The sequence below is a fragment of the Triturus cristatus genome, chromosome 4_2, assembly GCF_964204655.1.
Source record: "Triturus cristatus chromosome 4_2, aTriCri1.1, whole genome shotgun sequence".
Lineage (NCBI taxonomy): Eukaryota > Metazoa > Chordata > Amphibia > Caudata > Salamandridae > Triturus > Triturus cristatus.
This window is the reverse complement of record NC_140586.1, coordinates 339513925-339540101: the sequence shown is the minus strand read 5'-3', so window position 1 is coordinate 339540101 and position 26177 is coordinate 339513925. Positions and strand designations below refer to the sequence as shown.

Below are 26177 nucleotides of genomic sequence, written 5' to 3'. Positions count from 1 at the left end.
GCAGGGAGGGATGAAAAGAATGAGACATGCCTGGGGCACACAAGGTGTCCCGTGCATAGTCCAGTTCAAACCGGTGCTGGGGCTCTCCAGCCCCAGTCCTGGCGCGAAACTGGACAAAGGGAAGGGGGTGTAACCACCCCCCTCCCAGGTCCCACCCATAAGGCGTGACCTAGCAGGTAACCCAGGCCCCCAGATTTGGATAAGAGTGGTAGCTGGGCCCCAGGAGATTAGATTATCCTGAACCTGCAACTTGAACAGAAACTCTGGACCTTCGACATTTGACGAAAGAAGAAGACTGAAGAATCTCCCTTGTGGCCAAGGAGTGGCTACCCTGTGCAAACAGGCACCATCAAGAGACTACCCTTTGCTTTGCTGAAGTTCTACGAGGGACCGACTGCAGAGCCCGACCAGAGCCTTGACTTCCAGACTTCTCCGACCCTGATCCACATCCACAGCCGAGCTGAGATCCGTGGAGGCGACGAGAGACGTGGGACCGGCTACCTGGGAAAAGTGGCGAGTATATTCCAGCGCAGCTTCTGAGGTACCCTCGAAGTTGTGCACCGGGGATTGAGAAGCCCCAACCCCAAGCACCATCTGCACCGAAGATCAGCCCCCCACACTCCACGAGTCCTGCGTGGGGCCCTTCTGCATTTTCCTGCTTGCCGCGCCTGTCCGGTTGCTTGCCCGTTGGCTAGTGGCCTTTGTGACGACGCATCCAGAAATCTTCACTGCTGGTTTGGCTCCTCCAGACTGGCTCCCGCTTCCATGCAAAAGAGAAGCACCCCAGACCTTCCTGGTCTGCACCAGAAGCAAGTCCTCCGTTCTTCGTGGGTTCCGCTTGCCAAGGCTTGGTGAGTCCTAGTCCAACTTCGACGCCGCCGACAGCAAGAGCCTTCGTGGGACAGCTCGCCTCCTGGTCCTGGTCGTCCTCGACGTTCCCTGGTCCTCGTGGCTGCAGCGACAAGCTTCACCTTCACCTGCAATCTTCACGTCATCGCCTGGTTCCTTCCTGGTTCCACGTGGTCACTGGCTAGTGACCTTGACTCTGTCCCTTCTGCTTGCAGGTCTCCTCTCTTCTTGATCCCAGCCTTGGGATCCACCGGACACTCTTCACTGACTGCCTGTCAGCAACTTTCCTTCAGGCATCCATAGAAGTCCACGACGAAACCCGACGCAAGTTCACACCTATGCACCCGCAGTCCGTGGGCTAGGTAACTTGGGTACTTCGGTGCTCACAAGGGTAGTGACTATCCTAGGGTCTAGTTTCCGAGTCTCGACTCTCTAGCTGCTTCAGAAGTGTCCTTAAACTGTTAATTTCTAACATCTACTATTTCTATCGACTTTTACGCATTACGCGTGAGTGTTTCCACTCTGCACCTGAATTCCGTGGGCCTCCCACTTCCTAACTGTTGCTAGTACAGTGTAGCCCCAGCGATTCCCTAGGCCTAGGCCTATCCTATTTCCGTGACAGTGGTCCTTATACCACTTACTTAGTATATGGTTTGCGTGGCCCCTAGGGCCTAACTGTATTACTTACCTGTGTGACTTAATGTATGCTTAAATAAGACTGTGTTGTACTTACCTCTAATCTCATAAAGAGTGCTGAGGGTTTGACTAGAATAAATACACTTTATTTTATATATATATCTGTTGTGGTGTCCTTTCATTTGGTATTCAAGGGATTATATATGGTATCACAGCTGGCTTCACATGCCATTCAGAGTTTAGCCTAAGACTGCTCTTGTCCATGCTACCACTAGGATAGCTGGTCTATAAGGTTGACTTTACAACCAATCACCATAAGGGTTGTTTGGACTGATATAAGGTGTACACTAGAACTAGTGACATCATACATCAGGCCAACTTCTCACAAACACCATACTTCATTTTTCCAGTTTTCACCAACGAAATCTCTGGGAAAACCTGCCCTTTAGTCAGTTTTTAAGAGCAAGACAAAATTGTACGAAAAAGGAGGATAACTTTGCGAATGCAAAAACACTTATGGAAAAACTTGTGGAATGCAACTACCCAAGAAAACTCCACAAGAGGGCTATGAAGAGAGCCTGGTACATCCCGAGAGAAACATTTCTTGTACCTAAAGAAAGAAACGATTCTGCACCCCTTGTATGTGTAACAACATTCTTGGGATGTACCAACGATGTGAAAAAAATAGTGCGAAAGAATTGGATTACTGTAAAAGCATTGGAACCCCTGAAAAATCTTCCTATTGTTGCCCTGAAGAAAAATAGAAGTATAAAAGGACAAACTGGTACATGCTGACACTTCAAAGAGAACAAAGACCCCGTCAATTCGAACTTTATTCGCACTACCTCCTATCAAAGGACACAGAAGATGTGGGAATTGCTCTTCCTGTGAAAGCACACTGGAAGGCTCAATATTCACATACGGAAATAAGTTTGTGAAACATGAAGCTTTCACCAATTGTAATACGCATAATGTAATATACTGCGTGGTCTGTCCATGCCAGAAAGCATAAGAAAACAAGTTACTTACCTGTAACTACAGTTATCCAGTATTGGTATCTTTCATCGATTCACATGCCTGAATCATTCCCCGTCTCCGAGGCGGGTGTCCCGGTAGATAAAAAACAAGTAGTGCCAAAAATAATTAGTAGAAGTAGTAGTAGGCCCAAAGAAAAAAGGCCCTAAGGCCTATATCTTAGAAGCCTATCTACCTCGTTATGTAAAATAACCCAAGAATTGGTAACAACCAATCAGACATCAGCACCCTTCTAGAACCCTCTCAGCAGAGCAAGCTCTCCTCAGATTTTCCTAGCACGAGTGGGAAGCACATATCCCAAACATAGAGAACTGACTCTGCGGGGAGGAGGGTGGGTGCATGTGAATCTATGAAAGATACCAATACTGGATAACTGTAGTTACAGGTAAGTAACTTGTTTTCTTATCCAGTATTGGGGTATCTTTCATAGATTCACATGCCTGAATCAGAGTAGCAAGCAGTATGCCAAGCATACAGTCGTTTGCGGATGGTGGGAGACTATTGCTGATACACTCCCAATTACGCCCGCAATTTGATAACTAGAAGGTATAAGATGTCCTCTCTTAAAATCCAAACATGTATCTTACACAAAGAAATGAAATATGTAGCTTAAAAAATAGCAATTATAAAAAGCAAATTGAAAATGCATAAATATACACAACTCATGAAATCGCTCATAATAAGTAAAACATATATCTGACCTTAGTTTAAAAGATGTTGAAGTACGGCTTGTCCTACAGCTGTATCTTCCTGCAGAGTAGATTGCAGACAGTAGTGCTTCGTGAATGTGTGAACATTCCTCCACGTTGCAGCATGACAAATATTTTCCAAGGGTACTCCTGCGAACAATGCAGTAGATGCTGCCATAGTTCTAGTAGAATGCGCCTTGACCTTCCTTTGTAAAGGTGTATTGGCTTTATCATGACAAAAATGAATTGTAGAAGCCAACCATCTGGCTATAGTCGCTTTAGTCACAGCAGACCCAAGTGTAGCTTGACCATAAGCTATTAGAAATTGATTGGACCGCCTGATGTCCTTAGTCCTTTGCAAGTAAAATTTCAGACAACGTTTTACATCAAGCGAATGTAACGCTCGCTCAGATGGAGTGGCTGGATTTGGAAAGAAAACTTCCAGTTTCACTGGCTCATTTAAGTGGAACTGAGTCGGAACCTTAGGGATGAATCGTGGATTTGTCCTGAGAGTAACATAATCTTTAGAAAACTGCAAAAAGGGCTCTGAGATGGTGAACGCTTGAATCTCACTGACTCTTCGAGCCGATGTAAGAGCCAAAAGAATAGCCACCTTCCATGTTAAAAATTTTAGCTCAGCCTTGTGGATAGGTTCGGACGGTCTTTTCATTAATTGCGCTAGTACTGTGTTCAACTCCCACTCTGGAGGAGGTGCACGAATTGGTGGAAAAACACGGAATAGCCCCTTCATAAATTGTTTTATTAATGAAGAGGAACAGAGCGAAGGTTTAGAAGTACTCTTCCTGAATCTTGATAGAGCCGCAAGATGAACTTTTATTGATGAGAATGCAGGGCCAGATTTGACCAGGGATAACAAATAAGGAAGGATTTGTTCTACTGGAGCTTGTAAAGGATGGACATCCTTCCCCTCGCACCAATGACAAAATCGTTTCCACTTTAAACGATAAGTTTTTAATGTACTTTGCGCGCGTGATTTAGATAGAATCTCACGGCATTCCTGTGAAATGGTTAGATCTTTGTATTCTAAGAAATCAGGAGCCATGCGTGCAAGTGCAGCGACTGTGGATCTGGATGGAGTATTTGACACCTTTCCCTTGTCAACATCGTGATTGTTGGTACTAGACGGATGGAGCTGTGAGCTAGAAGAAGCAGCTCCTGGAACCAATATTGCCTTGGCCAACGGGGTGCAATCAGGATGAGACGGCAACCTTCCATCTTCACTTTGCGGATCACTTTCGCAATTAGTGGTATCGGGGGAAAAGCGTACGCACAAGCCCTGACCATCTCATGGACAGGGCATTTCCTCTTGATCCCTGTTGAGGGAATCTGCTTGCGTAATAGCGGCATTTCTTGTTTTCTTTTGTAGCAAACAAATCCAGGGCTGGCTTGCCCCATAATTGAAAAATTTCGTCTAGTTGCTTCTGCTCTATCTCCCATTCGTGACAGCCTGCCAGAGATCTGCTTAGGTTGTCGGCCAACGTGTTGTGAAGGCCCTTGACGTGCTCCGCTCGTAAGGTTATCTTGTGTGTTGTAAGCCACTCCCATAGTTCCTGAGCTTCCTGCGAAAGGGACAGTGACCTCGTTCCTCCCTGCTTGTTGATGTAATACATGCTGGTCGTGTTGTCCGTCCGGACCAGCACTGAGGCCCCTGCAATTCTTGGGAGGAACGCTTGCAGAGTGAGAAAAATGGCGCGAAGCTCCAATCTGTTGATATGCTGTTGGCGGTATTCTTGGGACCATCGTCCCTGAATCTGTAAATCTTGGAGATGTCCTCCCCACCCCTCCATGGTGGCGTCTGTTGTTACCACGAATTCTGGAGGAGATGTTAGAAAAGAAAGGCCCGGAGCCAGGTTTTTCATCTGAGACCACCAATGCAGAGAGACCATCATGTGAGGTGTTATCATGATGGAGTCGTTGAACGACCCTACGGCCTGTTTCCATTGCAGATGTAACTGCTCCTGCAGAGGTCTCATTCGGAGCCGTGCTAAAGGTACAAGATTTATTGTTGATGAACACATCCCCAGAAGAGACGCAAACATCCGGACAGAAACTGACTTTCTTCTTGCGATTGATAGTGCTAGCTTTTGTAAACGAAGCTGACGTTCCTCTGACAAGAATGCCTTGCATTGTCTGGTGTCCAGCATCGCTCCCAGAAACTGAATCCTTTGAAGAGGAAGCAGTTGAGATTTGCTTTTGTTGAGAGTGAGGCCTAAGTTTGAGAATAGACCTAGGCATGCTGAAACTGCCTCTACGGTAGTCTGCTTCGAAGGGCCTTTGAGCAGCCAGTCGTCCAAGTACGGAAATACTTGTATTCCCTGAGATCTTAGAGTCGCTGCTACTGGTGCGAGACACTTTGTAAAAATTCTTGGAGCAGATTTCAGCCCAAACGGGAGGACTTTGAACTGATAGTGGACGCCAGCCACTACAAATCGCAGGTACTTGCGTGGCTTGGGAAGGATAGGAATGTGGAAGTACGCGTCCTCCAGGTCCAGAGAAGCCATAAAATCCCCTTTGTTCAGGCAGCTCAAAACTTCAGCCAGCGTAACCATCCGAAAACTCTGCTTCTTTAGAAATTTGTTGAGCTTGCGGAGATCCAGAATCGGGCGCCACTCCCCTGACTTTTTCTTTATGAGGAAAAATCAAGAATAGAACCCGGTTCCCTTCTGGGATGAAGGAACCTTCTCTATTGCGTTCTTGCGGAGCATTATTAAAGCTTCTTTGTTAATTTCCCCTTGATACAAATCCTCGTCCTCTTGCACCATGGAAAGATCCCCGTTTGTATTGGAGAGCAGCTAGTGACCTAGCTGTATCCGTATCGGTCTTGATCGCTAGGAGGGCCTCGTCTATATGTTTCCCAAATAAGGATTCTCCATCATAAGCCATATCAATAATTTTGGCTTGAACCTCTGGCCTAAAAGATGTTGCCTTAAGCCATCCTTGACGCCTAAGAACTGCAGCCCCTGCAAGTTGTCTAAAGTTGGTATTAGCAATATCCAGAGCACAGTCTATGATCTCTGATGCGGCTCGTTCTCCCTCTAGAAGTATCTTCCTTGCCTCTTGTTGACGATCTTCAGGAATGAGGTCTATAAATTCCGAGAATTCTGACCGCATCTGGCGGTCATAGCGACCAAGTATGGCCAAAGAGTTTGCAGCTTTGATAGAAGTTGCCGCCATAGTAGAGAACTTCTTACCGATAAGATCCAATCTTCGTCCTTCCCTATCCGGCGGCGTTGATATCGGCATAGCTGGATTTTTGGACTTTTGTTGAGCAGCCTGCGATATAACGGAATCTGGTCGGGGATGACCGATTAGACAAGAAGGCGTTTCTGGAGGAGCACGATATTTCTTGTCAATACGAGGGAGGACCGCAGGTACGGAAGCAGGTGTCTTCATAATTTTTAACCCCTCATTCCATATAAAATCGATGATGGGAATTGCTCTGGTAATTTTCCTTTGCTCCTCTTTAAAATCATGGAGGAAACAATCCGTATGCTCCACAGTGACTGGTAGTTGAAACCTGACTGCGGCACGTTGCATTAAATTGTGAAAGCCGCCTATATCCTCTGGAGGAGAATCCGATGGCTGAGGAATGGGTGGAGAAGGCATGGGAATAATGTACTCATCCCAAGGATCCAGAGTGGTTTCCTTATCCGGCACCTCACCTTCTTCGATATCTTCCTCATCAGAGGAAATGGTATCATGGTGTGATTGCGTCCCCGAACCAGCAGGGTGAAGCGGCGAATTTGGAATGTCCGTATGTGACTCTTCAGTCGGTTGTAAATTAGGAAGAGGTTGTTGTGGAGGAAAGCGTTGGCGGTGATCCGCCAGCATGGCCTGAAGATCTTGAATCAGTGTAGGCGGGAGATGACTCGTTTCTCTACGATCCCAATCCCTTGAGGGATGCCTGTAAACTGGTGTAGCAAGGCCTTCCTGGTAAGCATGCTCATGATAGTCTTCTTCCTCATCCACCTCTTGACACTTCATATGTAAATCCGAGGGGTGCCGAGCTATTCCGAAAGGACCCTCATCATCCTCCTCTTCAAAATCATCCTCTTCTGCATCAGAGTCTAAGATATGCGAAGGCAGCAAAGGAGAAATATTACTGTAATTCTGTTTGTGAAAAGTTTTTAACTGAATATGCGTGTACGCAATAGGCGTAACATGAGTAGTTGGTGGAATCGCTTTAAGGAAACTTCTCGTCGACGGGCTTCCCGTCGTCGACGGAATTGCTGCCTTCTGAGGCGTCGACGGGATCGTCATCGTCGACGGGATCGTCATCGTCGACGGGATCGTCATCGTCGACGGGATCGTCATCGTCGACGGAATCGTCATCGTCGACGGGGTCTTCGTCGTCGTCGACGGGGTCTTCGTCATCGACGGGGTCTTCGTCGTCGTCGACGGGGTCTTCGTTGTCGTCGACGGGGTCTTCGTCGTCGACGGGACCGTCGACGGGGTCTTCGTCGACGATGTCCTCATCGACGATGTTGTCATTGACAGAACTTCCTTTATGCTCGACGTCGACGCAGTTGTCGACGGAGTCTTAGATGTTTTAGGAGACATGATAGGTGAAGATATAGAAGTAGTGGAGACTGTAGCCGTCGACAGAGGAGCAGCAGAAGTCACAGAGATAGTATATGACGATCCCACTGACAAAGTCTTAACCTGAGATTTACTCACGGTTTTAGAAGCTGAAGACCTCTTGGATCTCTCAGAGTCTTGTGACTTCTGCGAATGGTCAGAAGTTACATGAGAGGCCTTACGATGTTTTCTCCCTTCACTGGAAGAACTATCAATAGATCTAGCCCTTTTGCTAGATGTCGAGGCCCTGTCATCCTCCTCAGCCGAGGAAGATTTCAACCATAATAATACTCTTGCCTCTCTGTCCCTTAAGGTCTTGGGAGGGAAAGTCCGGCAAATTCTACAATCCTTAGCAACATGCTTAGGATGCAGACAGTAAATACACTCCTCATGCTGGTCGTCTACATGGACCCTCTTCTTATCACAGGTCCTGCAGGGTTTAAACAAAGCTTTCTTGTCAGACATTACTGAAGAAAAAGAAGAAACTGAGTAGGCACTCAGGGAGACTCCCTTCCACACGACGTGCGGTGAAAATCTGAGGAGAGCTGGCTCTGCTGAGAGGGTTCTAGAAGGGTGCTGATGTCGTATGGTTGTTACCAATTCTTGGGTTATTTTACATAACGAGGTAGATAGGCTTCTAAGATAGAGGCCTTAGGGCCTTTTTTCTTTGGGCCTACTACTACTACTACTAATTATTTTTGGCACTACTTTTTTTTTTCTACCGGGACTCCCGCCTCGGCGACGGGAAATGATTCAGGCATGTGAATCTATGAAAGATACCCCAATACTGGATAAATAGGAAAAACAACATAAGCTATAAAAAAGAGAATTACATAACATCGCTCAAGAATTTGTTGCAAAATAACCAGTGCCCCGATAGTGACCCATTGTATGGAACACCAACATGGCCCTAATGACATCAAATGGACAATATTAACCCCTTCGCTGCTAGGCCTTTTCCCCTCCTGTGCTAAGCCTTTTTTGGGCTATTTGGGGTAGTGCGCGCTTAGGCCCCTGTAACTTTTTGACCACATTAGGTATCCACGCAAAATTTGCGTCCTTTTCTTCCAACATCATTGGGATTCTAAAGGTACCCAGGGTTTGTGGATTCTCCTAGAGGGTTCCCAGAAATTAGTCAAAATACAGCAACATTTTGTTTTTTTGTGAAAAATGGGGGAAAGTGGCTGCAAATGAAAGCGTCTGGGTTTTTCTCTGCAAATGATATCAAAAAAGGGTTTGTGGGGCTGAAATCACAATTTCTCCAGCTTTTACGGAATGACAGATTTTTGGCAGAAGTCCAACATTTTTTACACAGTTTTGACATTTTTCTGGGACATACCCTATTTTTGCTATTTTTTGTGCTTTCAACCTCCTTCCAGATAATGGTAAAAATGGGTAGAAAAGCAATAGTGGATCCTGGAAAGCTATACATTTTTGAAAAGTTGACAAAATTCTGAATTCAGCAAGGGGTCATTTGTGTAGATCCATCAAGGTTTCTTTATAGAAACTAACAGGTAAATATAGGAAAAATGAAAAATTTGTTGAAAAAAGGAGCCTTTCGAGTCAACGTTTTCACCTGTAACTTCTTCGAATTATGACATCTCTTTGAAAGCAATGTACTGTTACATCCGGTGGACCTTCCTGGTTGTGGGGATATATAGGACTTGTAGGTTCACCAAGAGCCCAACGAACCCAGAGTAAAAAACTGAGCAGCATTTTTTAATGTTTTTTTTTTTGTTCCGGGTATATAGCAATTATTGTGGGAAAATGTATACATGGAAAAATCGGTATGAAAGACACCTATGTATTTCTGAAATGGGAACAAATTACAGAGTTTAGAAACAGTGCATATTTGGACATTTTCGAATTTGGGAATACTCATACTTGCATGACAATTATTGGTCATTTTTCAAAATGACTTTTTTTTTACACAATGTCTTTCATTTGGAAGGGAGAAATGCATCAAAAATCAATAGGTAATAACAGTTGCTTTACAAATCTGAAATACCCTAAGTTTCCCGATAAAAATGGTACCTCACTTGTGTGGGTAGGCATAGTGCCCACGACAGGAAGTGGCTCAAAACCTAAGGTGAACACACCACATTTTCACACTGAAAATTTACACTTTTTTTGCGAAGAGTCTAGCTGTAGTTTTTTAACCCTAGCTCTGCCGGCACCTAGGGAAACCTAGCAAACCTATACATGTTTGAAAACTAGACACACAGGGGAATCCAGGATGGGGTGACTTGACTGCCTCCCATCATAGTCTGTTACCCAGAATCCCTTGCAAACGTAAAAAATTGACAAAAAAAAAATATTTTCCCCACATTTCTGTGATGGAAAGTTCTGGAATCTGCGTGGATCCACAAATTTCCACCCACCCCGCGTTCCCCAAAGTCTTACGAGAAAAATGGTACCTCACTTGTGCGGGTCGGCCTAGTGCCCGCGTCAGGAAACGGCGCAAAACGCAACGTGGTCACACCTCAATTTTGCAGTGAAAAATGACCCTTTTTTGGCAAAGTGACGAGCTGTAGTTTTTGAACCCTAGCCCTGCCGGCACCTAGGGAAACCTAGCAAACCTATACATTTTTGAAGACTAGACACCCAGGGGAATCCAGGATGGGGTGACTTGACTGCCTCCCACCATGGTCTGTTACCCAGAATCCCTTGCAAACGTAAAAAATGGACAAAAAAAACACATTTCCCCCACATTTTTGTGATGGAAAGTTCTGGAATCTGCGTGGATCCACAAATTTCCACCCACCCCACGTTCCCCAAAGTCTTACGAGAAAAATGGTACCTCACTTGTGTGGGTCGGCATAGTGTCCGCGACAGGAAACGGCGCAAAACGCAACGTGGTCACACCTCAATTTTGCAGTGAAAAATGACCCTTTTTTGGCAAAGTGACTAGCTGTAGTTTTTGAACCCTAGCCCTGCCGGCACCTAGGGAAACCTAGCAAACCTATACATTGTTGTAAACTAGACACCCAGGGGAATCCAGGATGGGGTGACTTGAGTGCCTCCCACCATGGTCTGTTACCCAGAATCCCTTGCAAACGTAAAAAATTGACAAAAACAACACATTTTCTCCACATTTCTGTGATGGAAAGTTCTGGAATCTGCTTGGATCCACAAATTTCCACCCACCCTGCGTTCCCCAAAGTCCTACGAGAAAAATGGTACCTCACTTGTGCGGGTCGGCATAGTGCCCGCGACAGGAAACGGCGCAAAACGCAACGTGGTCACACCTCAATTTTGCAGTGAAAAATGACCCTTTTTTGGCAAAGTGACGAGCTGTAGTTTTTGAACCCTATCCCTGCCGGCACCTAGGGAAACCTAGCAAACCTATACATTTTTGAAAACTAGACACCCAGGGGAATCCAGGATGGGGTGACTTGACTGCCTCCCACCATGGTCTGTTACCCAGAATCCCTTGCAAACATAAAAAACTTGACAAAAAAAACACATTTTCCCCACATTTCTGTGATGGAAAGTTCTGGAATCTGCGTGGATCCCCAAATTTCCACCCACCCCACGTTCCCCAAAGTCTTACGAGAAAAATGGTACCTCACTTGTGCGGGTCGGCATAGTGCCCGCGACAGGAAACGGCGCAAAACGCAACGTGGTCACACCTCAATTTTGCAGTGAAAAATGACCCTTTTTGGCAAAGTGACGAGCCGTAGTTTTTAAACCCTAGCCCTGCCGGCACCTAGGGAAACCTTGCAAACCTATACATTTTTTAAAACTAGACACCCAGGCGAATCCAGGATGGGGTGACTTGACTGCCTCCCACTATGGTCTGTTACCCAGAATCCCTTGCAAACGTAAAAAATGGACAAAAAAAAAACACATTTCCCCCACATTTTTGTGATGGAAAGTTCTGGAATCTGCGTGGATCCACAAATTTTCACCCACCCCGCGTTCCCCAAAGTCTTACGAGAAAAATGGTACCTCACTTGTGCGGGTCGGCATAGTGGCCGCGACAGGAAACGGCGCAAAACGCAACGTGGTCACACCTCAATTTTGCAGTGAAAAATGACCCTTTTTTGGCAAAGTGACGAGCTGTAGTTTTTGAACCCTAGCTCTACCGGCACCTAGGGAAACCTAGCAAACCTATACATTTTTGAAAACTAGACACCTAGGGGAATCCAGGATGGGGTGACTTGACTGCCTCCCACCATGGTCTGTTACCCAGAATCCCTTGCAAACGTAAAAAATTGACAAAAAAAACAAAAATTTCCCCACATTTCTGTGATGGAAAGTTCTGGAATCTGCGTGGATCCACAAATTTCCACCCACCCCGCGTTCCCCAAAGTCCTACGAGAAAAATGGTACCACACTTGTGCGGGTCGGCATAGTGCCCGCGACAGGAAACGGCGCAAAACGCAACGTGGTCACACCTCAATTTTGCAGTGAAAAATGACCCTTTTTTGGCAAAGTGACGAGCTGTAGCTTTTTAACCCTAGCCCTGCCGGCACCTAGGGAAACCTAGCAAACCTATACATTTTTGAAAACTAGACACCCAGGGGAATCCAGGATGGGGTGACTTGACTGCCTCCCACCATGGTCTGTTACCCAGAATCCCTTGCAAACGTAAAAAATTGACAAAAAAAACACATTTCCCCCACATTTCTGTGATGGAAAGTTCTGGAATCTGCGTGGATCCACAAATGTCCACCCACCCCGCGTTCCTTAAAGTCCTACGAGAAAAATGGTACCTCACTTGTGCGGGTCGGCATAGTGCCCGCGACAGGAAACGGTGCAAAACGCAACGTGGTCATACCTCAATTTTGCAGTGAAAAATGACCCTATTTTGGCAAAGTGACGAGCTGCAGTTTTTGAACCCTAGCTCTGACGGCACCTGGGGAAACCTACCAAACCCACGCATTTCTGAAAACTAGACACCCGGCGGCTTCCAGGGAGGTATGGCTTGCGTGGATCCCCCAACGTTTCCTTACCCAGAATCCCCTGCAAACCTCCATTTTAGCTGAAAAAAATCACTTTTTTCACACATTTTGGGGTGGGAAAGTTGTGGCATCACCGGGCTCACACAAATTTACCACCACCCAGCGTTCCCCCAGGTCTCCCGGTAAAAATGGTGCCTCACTTGTGTGGGAGGCCCAAGTACCCGCGGCAGGCAAGGGCCCAAAACGTAGTGAGGTGACATCAAAATGGCCTATCGCAAAACCACCTGGTTTTGCAAGGGGGGTCACTTTGGTTTTTGACCCGGTGCTTGGCGGCCATCTAGGGAAACCTACCAAACCCACACATTTCTGAAAACTAGACACCCGGCGGCTTCCAGGGAGGTATGGCTTGCGTGGATCCCCCAACGTTTCCTTACCCAGAATCCCCTGCAAACCTCAATTTTAGCTGAAAAAAATCACTTTTTTCACACATTTTGGGGTGGGAAAGTTGTGGCATCACCGGGCTCACACACATTTACCACCACCCAGCGTTCCTCCAGGTCTCCCGGTAAAAATGGTGCCTCACTTCTGTGGGAGGCCCAAGTACCCGCGGCAGGCAAGGGCCCAAAACGTAGTGAGGTGACATCAAAATGGCCTATCGCAAAACCACCTGGTTTTGCAAGGGGGGTCACTTTGGTTTTTGACCCGGTGCTTGGCGGCCATCTAGGGAAACCTACCAAACCCACACATTTCTGAAAACTAGACACCCGGCGGCTTCCAGGGAGGTATGGCTTGCATGGATCCCCCAACGTTTCCTTACCCAGAATCCCCTGCAAACCTCAATTTTAGCTGAAAAAAATCACTTTTTTCACACATTTTGGGGTGGGAAAGTTGTGGCATCACCGGGCTCACACAAATTTACCACCACCCAGCGTTCCTCCAGGTCTCCCGGTAAAAATGGTGCCTCACTTCTGTGGGAGGTCCAAGTACCCGCGGCAGGCAAGGGCCCAAAACGTAGTGAGGTGACATCAAAATGGCCTATCGCAAAACCACCTGGTTTTGCAAGGGGGGTCACTTTGGTTTTTGACCCGGTGCTCGGCGGCCATCTAAGGAAACCTACCAAACCCACACATTTCTGAAAACTAGACACCCGGCGGCTTCCAGGGAGGTATGGCTTGCATGGATCCCCCAACGTTTCCTTACTCAGAATCCCCTGCAAACCTCAATTTTTGCTGAACAAATCACTTTTTTCACACATTTTGGGGTGGGAAAGTTGTGGCATCACCGGGCTCACACAAATTTACCACCACCCAGTGTTCCCCCAGGTCTCCCGGTAAAAATGGTGCCTCACTTGTGTGGGAGGCTTAAGTACCCGCTGCAGCCAAGGGCCCAAAACGTAGTGAGGTGACATCAAAATGGCCTATCGCAAAACCACCTGGTTTTGCAAGGGGGGTCACTTTGGTTTTTGACCCGGTGCTCGGCGGCCATCTAGGGAAACCTACCAAACCCACACATTTCTGAAAACTAGACACCCGGCGGCTTCCAGGGAGGTATGGCTTGCGTGGATCCCCCAACGTTTCCTTACCCAGAATCCCCTGCAAACCTCAATTATAGCTGAAAAAATCACTTGTTTCACACATTTTGGGGTGGGAAAGTTGTGGCATCACCGGGCTCACACAAATTTACCACCACCCAGCGTTCCCCCAGGTCTCCCGGTAAAAATGGTGCCTCACTTGTGTGGGAGGCCCAAGTACCTGCGGCAGGCAAGGGCCCAAAACGTAGTGAGGCGACATCAATGTCGCCTCACTACGTTTTGGGCCCTTGCGTGCCGTGATTTTTTCAGCTAAAATTGAGTGACCCCCCTTGCAAAACCAGATTAACTATTGTTCCTACAGCGTGAGAATTTTGGAGTAAAATTGCAAAGAAAATGTGGCAGACATTTTGAGGTTTGCAGGACATTGGGGATAAAAAAAACTTTTTGAATTCACAAGAGAGACATCACCATGAACTCCCATGGGTTTTCGACAATATCTACAGTTGGTGGGTTATTCTTACATGGAAAGTGTACCTTGGCAGAGAAACTAAAGACAAAGATTGCTGCACAACCATCTATTCCTCAAACACACACACATACTGGTTGGATTTGGCACGAGGGCGAGTCATGGTTCAGTGTATTAAATTTTATTAACTAGAGATTTCACAAAAATGAAATGCACTGTCAATAATTAAATTCACAAAAAACCAAACCAATGACTCGCAGCTCGTGAGCTGTAGAACAAGTTACTTACCTTCGGTAACGATGTATCTGTAAGAAACATTAGTTAGTTAGATTCCTCACCTTAGAATATCCCCAGGCGTCAGACTGGATCCGGAAGATTTTTCGTTAGCAATACCCCTTGCGCGTCGCTAGGCGTCGTCTGCGGCTCCGCGTCCGTCGTCGGCGTCGTGCGCCGGAATGACGTCGTCGGAGTACTTAGACGCCGCCCTCGCGCGCTGACGTCAGTTCTTGTACATAGCTTTCCGCGACAGGAACGCAGAGCCATGCAAAGACCGACACTGGTGCCAAAAAGAAAATCTAGGGGCCTGAAAAGGATAACCTTAACCCTAGATGTCAGTTCGCAGAACGGGGAGGATGGGTGGGTCGGTGAGGAATCTAACTAACTAATGTTTCTTACAGATACATCGTTACCGAAGGTAAGTAACTTGTTCATCTGAAAGAAACACGTTAGTTAGATTCCTCACCTTAGAATAGATACCCAAGCAATACCATCCCCGGTGGTGGGTCTGCAAACCAAGATCACACCAGAAAGTCCTGGAGGACAGAACGGCCAAAGAAGCCATCCCTCCGGACTTGGCTGTCAAGGCAATAATGCCTGGCAAACGTGTGTAGCGAAGCCCATGTTGCCGCCTGACAGATGTCCTGCAAAGGGACACCTCGTCCCAAAGCAGTAGTAGCCGCCGTGGCCCGAGTAGAATGGGCGCGCAGCCCAACAGGAGGGTCCTTTTTTTCCAAGGAGTAACAAATTTTGATGCACAAAACGACCCACCGAGAGATGGTCCGTTTGTGTACAGCTTTCCCCTTCTTAGCACCCACGTATCCAACGAAAAGTTGGTCGTCCACCCGGAACTGCTTTGTGCGGTCCAAATAAAAGGAGAGCGCACGTTTTGGGTCCAGACGGTGGAGCCTCTCTTCCTCTTTGGAAGGATGCGGAGGCGGAAAGAAGGTGGGCAAGGTGACAGACTGCCCAAGATGAAATGGAGTCACCACTTTCGGAAGAAAGGAGGGACGAGGCCGAAGGACAACCTTGTCCGGATGAACAGACAGAAAAGGAGGCTTTGAAGATAAAGCCTGGAGCTTACTCACCCGTCTAGCCGAGGTGATGGCTACCAGAAAAGCAGTCTTAAGAGTCAGAAGACGAAGAGGACAATTGTGAAGAGGCTCGAAGGGAGCGCACATCAGGAATGTCAAGACAAGATTCAAGTCCCACTGAGGCATTACAAAAGGAACAGGAGGGAACGTGTGAGTAATGCCTTTTAGAAAGCGTGTAACCACAGGGGACTTGAAAAGAGAAGGCTGATCAGGAAGCCGCAAGAAGGCAGAGATGGCAGCAAGATAACCTTTCAGGGTGCCCAGGGCAGAGCCCTGCTGGGCCAAAGAAAGAAGAAACAGTAGAACCTCAGAAAGAGGGGCGGAAAGGGGATCCACAGCCTTTGCTGTGCACCATGCCACAAATTTGTTCCACCGGCAGGCGTATACCGTCTTTGTGGAGGGACGCCTGGCTGCCAGAATGATATCACAGACTTCAGGAGGCAAGTCAAATGGCATCAACTGCCGCTGCTCAATCTCCACGCATGGAGGTGGAGGCTGGACAGGTGGAGGACCGTCCCCTGCTGCTGCGACAGAAGATCCTCCCGAAGGGGCAGACGTATCGGAGGATCGGTCAACATACTGAGTAGCTCGGGATACCAGTACCTTCGTGCCCAATCCGGAGCCACCAAGATGACTTGGGCCCGGTCGTGCCTGATCTTCTTCAGCACTCTGGGCAGAAGTGGTATAGGCGGAAAGGCGTACAACAGACCGCAACTCCACTCGTGACGAAAAGCGTCGCCGAGCGAGTGCCGCCTTGGAAATTCCAACGCGCAAAACTGCTGACATTGCGCGTTCTCTTCGGTGGCGAATAGATCTAACCAAGGCTCTCCCCACTGCTGAAAGAGACCTTGCGCCACTTCGGAGTTCAGACGCCATTCGTGATCCATCATGCACCGGCGGCTGAGTTCGTCTGCTCTGGCGTTCAGAGAGCCCGCCAGATGTTGAACCACTAGGGTGACGCCCTTGTGTTCCAGCTACGTCCAGAGGCGCAGAGCCTCCTGACAAAGGGTCCACGACCCCACCCCGCCCTGTTTGTTGCAATACGACATGGCGGTGGTGTTGTCCGTGAACACCTGCACGACAATGCCCCTGACAGAGGGAAGGAAGGCTTTCAGTGCGAGCCGGATCGCTCTCAACTCCAACAGGTTGATGTGGAGACGAGACTCCGCCGGAGACCAGAGGCCTCTGATCTCCGCCTCTCCCATATGGCCACCCCATCCCAGGAGGGACGCATCCGTCACTACGACATGCTCCGGTTGGGGAAGGGAGAGGCTTCTGCCCATGACCCAATCGCGGTCCGTGAGCCACCACTGCAACTGCTGTGCAGTGCCCTCCGAGATCAAGACATGGTCGGACAGGTTGCCGTGATGCTGGGCCCACTGAAACTTCAGGTCCCACTGCAGAGCCCGCATGCGCCGCCTGGCGTGATGCACTAGTAGGATGCAGGAGGCCATCAGCCCCAGAAGCCGCAACACTAGCCAGACCGAAACCCAGGATAGAGGCCGAAAGATGGGAATCAGGGCCTGAATATCCCGGACCCGCTGTTCCGGTGGATAGACCCGGAACTGCGCCGAATCGAGAACTGCTCCGATGAAGAGGAGCTTCTGAGAGGGACTCAAGTGTGACTTCGGCACGTTGATGGAAAATCCCAGCAAATGCAGGAGATCCGCCGTAGTCTGGAGGTGGGAGACGATTGTCTGGGGCGAGCCCGCCTTCAACAACCAGTCGTCGAGATAGGGGAAGACCGGAACCCCTGATCTGCGCAGATGAGCTGCGACCACCGCCATCACTTTCGTGAACACCCGAGGGGCACTGGTGAGGCCGAAGGGGAGCACGGTAAACTGAAAGTGCTCTTGGCCCACCGTGAACCGCAGGTAACGCCGGTGGGCCGGCAGGACGGGGATGTGGAAATATGCGTCCTGCAAGTCCAACGCTACCATCCAGTCTCCAGGGTCGAGGGCAGCCAGAACCTGAGCCAGAGTTAACATCTTGAACCTCTCCTTCCGGAGGAAGGCATTGACGTTCCGGAGGTCCAAGATAGGGCGTAGGCCCACTTTGCCCTTCTTGGGAACCAGAAAGTAGTGGGAATAACAACCACGACCTACTTCTGGACTCGGAACGCGCTCGACGGCCCCCTTGGCCAAGAGAGCCGAAACTTCCTCGTGGAGAAGATTCAAATGATCCCCCGAGATACGGTGGTGCTGCGGTGGCATGGCTGGAGGGGTCGTCTCGAAGGGGAGGGAGTAGCCCCTTCGGACGATTTGCAGCACCCACCTGTCCGATGTGATGGACCGCCAGTGGAGCAGGTGATGGCGAACTCTGCCGCCCACTGGCGTGAAATGGGCCTGAAAGCTCGGACTAGGAAGGCTTTGAGGCGGATGCTGCCGGGGTGGATGTGGGCTGACCGCGTCGTCCTCCAGAACCGCCTCGGCGGAAACCACGTCCGCGACCGCGCGCAGGTTGGTTCTGCGGCTGGTGGCTAGGCGCACGTGAGGAGGCACCCCTTCCTTGGCCACGAAAGGGGCGAAAAGCGGAAGTTTGCGGTCGCGGGGCCGAGAGGCCCAAGGACTTGGCCGTAGCCCGGGAGTCCTTAAAGCGATTCAGCGCACTGTCCGCTTTCTCGCCAAAAAGGCGAGTGCCATCAAAGGGCATGTCCATGAGAGTGCTCTGAACATCGCCCGAAAATGACGTGGACCGCAGCCAGGCGTGACGTCTAAGCGCCACTGTGGTAGAAATTGCCCTACCCAGCGAGTCCGTAGTGTCAAGCCCACATCGGATAGCGTGCCGTGCTGCATCCCTCCCATCGGCCAGAGCCTGGGTAAGTCGTGTCTGGACCTCCTCCGGACACAGGGGCAGCACGTCCTCCACCGCATCCCACAGAGAGTGGGAATAATGGTCCAAGAGACAGGCGGTGTTCAAAGACCGCAGGCCCAAACTAAGGGAAGAGAACAGCTTCTTGCCAAACTGTTCCAGTCTCTTGGAATCCCGGTCCGGCGGAGCGGTCGGGAAGGAGGATTGGGAGATAGAGGCCTGGATAACCAGGCTCTCGGGGGTAGGGTGTTGGGACAGAATACTGGGGTCGCCCGGAGCAGGGCGGTGGCGCCTGGCGACGTTCCTGTCCACAGGAGGAACTGTGGAGGGCTTGGACCAGGTGCCCTGCAGAACGTCAATGAGGGCCTCAATGAATTGCAGCAGAGGCTCAGTGGAGCAATGAACATACATTATTACTTTTATTCTTTTGTAGTTCTGCGAACGTGCCATTAAGAAGTCTCACGCCCTCGCTGAAAATACACAAAAAGATTACTCGTTATTATAAAAAAGTACAAAAAGGAAAATAGGTATGTAATGCTCCTACCTATGACAATAAAATAATTTCTATACACAATATATTAAATACAGCGGCTGATTAGTTCCTGATCTTTTAACTATACAGGTATCACAAGTCCTCTTGATAAAGTATCTCCCTGATGAAGACCTCTTCCATAAGAAGCGCCAAAGAGAAGGTCGAAACGCGTTGGTTATATCAGATGGGAGGCTCGCTCTATTAACCTAGTTAGAACTGTGGTCTTGGATTTGGACACTTTAGAGCCTACTGACTATGGCCCTATACTTGGCTTCAGATAGTGGTGCGACCCCCACTTTTTCTAGCCGCAAGTTACTGGTGTACTTTGAGGTTATAAACTATAATATTCCCTGTACTGTTAATTGTAAAAGGAGCAGGACTATTATGTGTTTGGAGAAATGTATATTTTCCGTGGTATGTTTGTATAAAAATGTGTCTTATGTTTGTAAAGTGTTTCGATGGTTGCTTATTGTAAACATGGTCTAAATGTATGAATGTTTTGTCATTTATATGTTAAACACAGCAAAAAGGTTTATACTTAGTTGGCTCTCCATAGGGGCAATGTGTTTTGGGAAAACAAAATAATAACAAAAAATATTTCATATATTTAAATATTACCCAGGGATAAATAAAAAATCCGTCTGGAGTAAAAATATATCTGAATTTATGGTGTCAAGAGGTTTTTTTGTTTTTGAATATAGTTTACGATTCATACCTCTGGACCCCTTAACAGATTCACTCCCCTATTTTTTTACTTTTACATAGCACCAGTTGCATTGCATGAGGACACATTCATTTTTGTTAGGCACGGGGAGATTAAGTGATTTGCCCAGAATCACAGGATGTTCAGCGTCATTGTCGAGACTCAAACCCAGTTCCCCAGATTCGAGGACGACCGCCCTAGCCGTTAGGCCAACTCCTCCCCTCTATGGTCTTGAAACTCATTCATACCTCTGATGATTAAATGATTACGCAATGTTTTTTACCTAATATGTTTGTGTTGTGCTTATGAGTCTTTCCCCTCCTGGAAGATGTGCAAACGTCTGTTGTTAACTTGAAAAACTCAATAAAGAAAGTTTTCAAAAATAATCAGGACTATGTCAGGTACATAAGTGTAATAGTTACCATAAGGGGGTAATCAGCAATAAGCAAGAAACCAACATTGTTCTTAATCAAGAGAATGGTGTAAGGAAATTGGACATTGACTATATGGAGGCAGCACACCAACCACCACCGTCCTTAAGATAAGGGTATTGACGAGGGAGCTGGGGGTATTGGGCCTGATTCACAGAACTAACTTAAGACAAAATCCTAAACTTACTACCATTTTCGTATTCACAGAAGGCACTTACTCATTTTGGTATTCACAGAAGACACTTACTCACTTCGGTATTCACAGAAGTTAGGAGTCCTAACTTTAGGACTCCTAAATGCCTTCTGTGAATACCGTAAGTCTTAAAATTAGGATTTTTCTCAGTTTAGGAGTCCTAAAGTTTAGGATTTTGTCTTAAGTTAGTTCTGTGAATCGGGCCCGATGTCTTTATTTTCTCAGAAGGCTGAAGAGCTGACGACAGAGGAATCAATGGAGTGGATGGTAATGTCTTAGATGATTTTGGCAGGAATTTCTTCAACTTCACCTCACATTAGTTGAGGGAGAAATGGCCTAGATTTTTAATTTGTTCCTAAAGAAATCTGTTTGGGTGCTTTTATGGATTCCATTCAATCAATCAATCAAATTGTCTTTATTTGATCTTCCAAGGACAGATCATAAAAGATACACGCAATACAATAAAATCGAACTACATTGTAAACACACGTATTAAAAAATAGCAACCACATATTAAAACATACCAGCTTGAGGTCCTTGTTCAAATAAGGGTATACATTTTCTAAACAAATAAACTCCTTATGTTCTTTTACAATGAGTAAAGTGACAGTATAAGAGGACTGGTTTAGCATTAAATAAAGTGGCAGCGGCCTTTCCTTTTCGGCTCTAGGCCTACAAGCAGCCGCAGAGATGTTGATGCCCAAGAAGAACCGAATCTCTATCTATGAGCTCCTGTTCAAGGAGTGAGTAATGGTGGCTAAGAAAGATGTCCATATGCCCAAGCATCCGGAGCTGGCTCACAAGAATATCCCCAACCTACATGTCATGATGGCCATGCAGTCTCTAAAATCACGTGGTTACGTGAAGGAGCAGTTTGCCTGGAGGCATTTCTACTGGTATCTGACCAATGAGGGCATCCAGTACCTAAGAGATTTCCTGCATCTGCCCCCTGAAATTGTACCAGCTACCCTGCGCAGAAGCCGCCCAGAGACTGGCAGACCAAGGCCCAAAGGTTTTGCGGGTGAACGCCCTGCACATCTCGACCGTAGTGAGGCTGATAGAGACACTTACAGACGCACTACTGCTCCTCCTGGTGCTGACAAAAAGGTAGAAGCTGGTGCTGGAGCTGCTACAGAGTTCCAGTTTCGCGGTGGATTTGGTCGTTGACGTGGCCAGCCTCCTCAATAAATTCTCTTTTGGATTTGTGTAAAATAAAGATTTTGACCCCCCCTATCCCCCCCCCCCCCCCCCCCAAAATGTAAATAAATAAATAAAGTGACAGTGCAGGAGTTCCGATTCCCAGGGCATCGACATTAAATATTTTATAAAAACATTTTTTGAGCAATGATTACTCAAAATCGCTAGAGTGCTTTTTATGTCGGAAATTGTTAAAAATTGGACATTCAAGAAATATTTCAAAGACGGTGGTTGCTAAAAATCACTAAAGTTAATTTTATGTCAAAACAGCGTACTCCTTCTCTTAGCTAAAGTTCACTTCAGAAAACTAGCAACTACAAAGCAAACGTTACATTCGTTAAGTTGCAGTAAGTAGAAGAGAGCCGCTTTGCACTTGGAGAATTTATGTCTGCGCAGTAACAGCTTTAAAAACTTTCTAGTAAACGGGAGATAAAATTGACAGAAAAAGACAAAATGTAAAATAGTTTAACTCGATTGCCCATCACATGGACAAATGGCAACAGTATCAGAAGAGTACTAACCTAGGGGAAAACATATCATCCAACTAAAGGAACCCAGCCTATATCTAGCCAACAGATTTCTTTCATAAACGTTGGTCACGTATAATAAAAATGGAGCGATTGTTGGGGTTGCTTGAATAAGGCAATAATCTCTAACTGAGGGTTTGGCCACTTCCAATAGTTCCCTAGAGATTTGTTTATGCTTGCATAAACAATCCCGGACCCACTTTCTGTCCTTTTTTTCGATAGGCTCTGGGTGCTCAAACAATGAGGCACAGCCAAGTGCCAAAAAGCAGGTTTTCATATATTGAAGCCATTGAATGGACAAGCCACGGGTACAGCTTAAAAAATCTCTAATAACAGCCCAGTTAAAATCGGCTTCTTGGTTGGACCAAATTGAGCACCAAAGAGACAAAGGGGCAGCATTAATGGTGTCTTGGACATACTCCATGCCTAACTCCAGATAGAGGGAAACATGCGGAGATGAGGGAGGGATGCCTAATAGCAGGGGGCAGAATCTATTCTCCTCTATCTGCATTGCATTACAACTCCAGATACCCATCCCATATGTTAAGATCGGCAGGCATTTACAATTGTAAATCTCTAATATTGGAGCAATGGGCTTTTTACCAATAGACATGGCAAGCGAAAAAGTAGTGCCTACAGCTTGAGTGTATCAGGTTATTCTATTTTTAATGCAAGTAAGCCATGGACAACCTTCGTCAAACTCCAGGCCTAAATAGGGAAAGGAACTGACCCTCTCTAGGGGTTTGCCCTCTAAATTTAGTGTACGGGTTTTAGGATTTTTTGGGCCACATATCATTGGGAAAGTTTTCTTGAAGTTTGGCTATAGACCCAGGTCCTTCATGAAGCTAACATAACTGACAATGAGTTTTCTGAGGCCGTTGGCAGTCCTTGCCAGGAGAACTGCATCGTCAGCATATAGCAGTGCGGGCACGGCCTTTTTCTCAATTCATTTATGTGCCTTTTTTGTCTGGACTGCGAAGGCACTCTGGGCAGAGTTGTGCCAAGATCAGGTGCCAATTGTGGCTTTAAACATCTGAAGTTACCAGAGGAACCACCTATGAGGAACCATCTACAAGGTGCCGACTCTGGGTAGGGTAAGAGAAGCCGTCCTGCTCCAAATAAAAAACAAATTAATTTGATTAAACACTTGTTCCTTGTGATATACTAAGTGTTCCGGATTCCGTTAGGTGAAATGACTAGTACTACCCATTGGTGAGCATACCCACACTTCTCTTCATGGAGTTGCTGTGTCAATCTTGATGTATATGGTTTTCCAGGAATGCATTATGTGTGAGTGTATTGCAATGTATCACAAAAAAGTGCACCACTGGACTACTGGGTTCCTACCTACCGTACAATAGTTTAATGGCATATAAACTTGGAATCCTCATTTGAGCTTGCATATGATGTGGCCACTTCTAATATTTTGAGACATCTGTGACAAATAACAATGAGAAAAGAGTTTCTACTGTGTTGCAGGTCAAGGTAGCCAGTCCTCTGTGAATTGTATGATCCATGTGCCATATGTGTTCTTCCCTTCTTTCAGGACAGTAGGCTATTGACATCGCAACTAGACTTTAAAGCTGATGTAAAAAGACTTGTCGTGACGAATGCCACTGAGCCACAAAGAGCTTCACTGTGGAGCAGAAACATGAATACACACCTGATCTGCTCGTAACTGCTTTTAACTGCTCGCGGCCCCGCTTCGCGGGAGCCGCTCGCTGCAGTCTGCTTCACCTTGTTGCTACGGACCTTGCCATCAAGGACTACTGACCGGGACTGCGAGGACCAGCAGCCTTATCTCCAAGCCCAGCTGCTGCCTCTTCCTGGGACCGCCTCTGCACACCTGATCTGCTCGTAACTGCTTTTAACTGCTCGCGGCCCCGCTTCGCGGGTGCCGCTGGCTGCAGTCTGCTTCACCTTGTTGCTACGGACCTTGCCATCAAGGACTACTGACCGGGACTGCGAGGACCAGCAGCCTTATCTCCAAGCCCAGCTGCTGCCTCTTCCTGGGACCGCCTCTGCACACCTGATCTGCTCGTAACTGCTTTTAACTGCTCGCGGCCCCGCTTCGCGGGTGCCGCTCGCTGCAGTCTGCTTCACCTTGTTGCTACGGACCTTGCCATCAAGGACTACTGACCGGGACTGCGAGGACCAGCAGCCTTATCTCCAAGCCCAGCTGCTGCCTCTTCCTGGGACCCCCTCTGCACACCTGATCTGCTCGTAACTGCTTTTAACTGCTCGCGGCCCCGCTTCGCGGGTGCCGCTCGCTGCAGTCTGCTTCACCTTGTTGCTACGGACCTTGCCATCAAGGACTACTGACCGGGACTGCGAGGACCAGCAGCCTTATCTCCAAGCCCAGCTGCTGCCTCTTCCTGGGACCGCCTCTGCACACCTGATCTGCTCGTAACTGCTTTTAACTGCTCGCGGCCCCGCTTCGCGGGTGCCGCTCGCTGCAGTCTGCTTCACCTTGTAGCTACGGACCTTGCCATCAAGGACTACTGACCGGGACTGCGAGGACCAGCAGCCTTATCTCCAAGCGAAACTGCTGCCTCTTCCTGGGAACGCCTCTTGCTTTTCTGCATATAACCACGCCCATTGGACGCACCGCGGGAAGCGCGCGTGCGCGTGCCGGGCGAAGCCCGGGCCAAGGGCGGGCCCGTTATAGCCCGTTTGAGACCGGACCGGGCCCCCCCTCTTCATATTGCAGATAAAGCCGTATGTGCCACCCAACTTTGACCTCTCCCTGTGATAATTTATATCCCATGTGTGCATATAGTCTTTTCAATCGTTTGTAGAAATTAACTATCTGCAACTACTTTTACCTAGCCTGTTTTATCTCTACGGCAGTCTACCCATGGCGGCCAAAGAGGGTAGGAATTTTGTTCCTAATGGCAATCTCACTGATGCTTTAGATCATTTTATAGTGAAAGCCAACTCTGTGATTGACCAGGGCACAGATCTGATGGAACGTAGAGTCTCACAGGACCTTGCCCTGGCTAAAAGATCCTCGATGGGTTACTTTGCAAATGCTCGCACGCCTAAGGCTTCTAAGGGTGTTCCTAATAGCACCGGACCTGATGTACCATCTCTACCTACTCAGCCCCTTAGTCAATTCATAGATGATTCCACACTTAGCGGCTTATCGAGTCGTGAGGGTTCTCCTGTGATCCCGGGTGATATAACGCCCCCAGTGAATAGGCATGGACCGAACTTACGGAAAAAAAAGGGTAAAGACTTAGGGACGATTCCAAAAACGAAGCCTCAAATCATTAGTGCACCGAGAGCGAAACCCGGGGAAGTAAAACAATCCAAACGTCGAAATAATAAAGCTTCAAAAGCAGCTGTGGGCGAGGGTTCAGGGAGCTGTGTTCTGCTTCCTGATTCCTCGCATCAAAAAAATCGCAGGGGAGGGCTCAGGCCAGGTACAGGCTTCTCCTACAATAGCATCCCAAGTAGAAGGGGATCTCATTACATTGAAATTAGATGCGCTGTTGAGCTTCCTCCTTCGTCCCTTGGAAGAGAGGCTTGCCAGTATTGCGACCCATTTCACTAATTTTGAACAACAAATAATGGGCACTTTAAGCAGTATTGCTACTAAATCATGCGCCCAGTGCTTTTGTAACTGTATTTCCAATACAGTAGAGCTGGGGTGGTTGGGACAGATGCTACCACTATATGCCCAGAGACCCGGCCACCCC

At 47.7% G+C, this 26177-nt stretch overlaps 1 protein-coding gene and 1 pseudogene across 2 annotated transcripts in view; one reads left to right on the top strand and one right to left on the bottom strand.

Moving 5' to 3' along the window:
- The window catches only part of SHCBP1L (SHC binding and spindle associated 1 like), a 1698124-nt gene that overhangs the window by 157409 nt on the left and 1514538 nt on the right, over window positions 1-26177 (bottom strand). The window lies entirely within an intron of this gene.
- LOC146833837 (small ribosomal subunit protein eS10 pseudogene) lies at window positions 21409-21976 on the top strand (annotated as a pseudogene).